Genomic DNA, 1,811 nt, shown 5'->3' on the forward strand with positions numbered 1-1,811 from the left:
GAAGTTTGACCCTTTATATAAGCCTAGAAATAGACTTTCAGGCCCAAGAGGTCAAACACAGTCATGCCCAGCAAAGTAGCTGTGGGCCTGGGCACACTTCATTCACTTTGTACCTTTAAATCATACTACTACTACTACTACTACTACTACTACTACTACTACTACTACTACCAGACTTCCAGGCCCAAGAGGTCAAACACAGTCATGCCCAGCAAAGTAGCTCTGGGCCTGGGCACACTTCAAGAAGTTTGACCCTTTATATAAGCCTAGAAATAGACTTCCAGGCCCAAGAGTTCAAACACATTCATGCCCAGCAAAGTAGCTCTGGGCCTGGGCACACTTCAATCACTTTGTGCCTTTAAATCATACTACTACTACCAGACTTCCAGGCCCCAGAGGTCAAACACAGTCATGCCCAGCAAAGTAGCTCTGGGCCTGGGCACACTTCAAGAAGTTTGACCCTTTATATAAGCCTAGAAATAGACTTCCAGAGCCAAGAGGTCAAACACAGTCATGCCCAGCAAAGTAGCTCTGGGCCTGGGCACACTTCATTCACTTTGTACCTTTAAATCATACTACTACTACCAGACTTCCAGGCCCAAGACGTCAAACACAGTCATGCCCAGCAAAGTAGCTCTGGGCCTGGGCACACTTCATTCACTTTGTACCTTTAAATCATACTACTACTACTACTACTACTACTACTACTACTACTACTACCAGACTTCCAGGCCCAAGAGGTCAAACACAGTCATGCCCAGCAAAGTAGCTCTGGGCCTGGGCACACTTCAATCACTTTGTGCCTTTAAATCATACTACTACTACCAGACTTCCAGGCCCCAGAGGTCAAACACAGTCATGCCCAGCAAAGTAGCTCTGGGCCTGGGCACACTTCAAGAAGTTTGACCCTTTATATAAGCCTAGAAATAGACTTCCAGAGCCAAGAGGTCAAACACAGTCATGCCCAGCAAAGTAGCTCTGGGCCTGGGCACACTTCATTCACTTTGTACCTTTAAATCATACTACTACTACTACTACTACTACTACTACTACTACTACTACTACTACCAGACTTCCAGGCCCAAGAGTTCAAACACATTCATGCCCAGCAAAGTAGCTCTGGGCCTGGGCACACTTCAATCACTTTGTGCCTTTAAATCATACTACTACTACCACCAGACTTCCAGGCCCAAGAGGTCAAACACAGTCATGCCCAGCAAAGTAGCTCTGGGCCTGGGCACACTTCAATCACTTTGTGCCTTTAAATCATACTACTACTACCAGACTTCCAGGCCCAAGAGTTCAAACACATTCATGCCCAGCAAAGTAGCTCTGGGCCTGGGCACACTTCAATCACTTTGTGCCTTTAAATCATACTACTACTACTACCACCAGACTTCCAGACCCAAGAGGTCAAACACAGTCATGCCCAGCAAAGTAGCTCTGGGCCTGGGCACACTTCAAGAAGTTTGACCCTTTATATAAGCCTAGAAATAGACTTCCAGGCCCAAGAGGTCAAACACAGTCATGCCCAGCAAAGTAGCTCTGGGCCTGGGCACACTTCATTCACTTTGTACCTTTAAATCATACTACTACTACTACTACTACTACTACTACTACTACTACTACCAGACTTCCAGGCCCAAGAGGTCAAACACAGTCATGCCCAGCAAAGTAGCTCTGGGCCTGGGCACACTTCATTCACTTTGTGCCTTTAAATCATACTACTACTACCACCAGACTTCCAGGCCCAAGAGGTCAAACACAGTCATGCCCAGCAAAGTAGCTCTGGGCCTGGGCACACTTCAATC

The sequence above is a fragment of the Electrophorus electricus genome, unplaced genomic scaffold (assembly GCF_041902795.1).
Source record: "Electrophorus electricus isolate QZ-2024a unplaced genomic scaffold, ASM4190279v1 Scaffold93, whole genome shotgun sequence".
NCBI lineage: Eukaryota > Metazoa > Chordata > Actinopteri > Gymnotiformes > Gymnotidae > Electrophorus > Electrophorus electricus.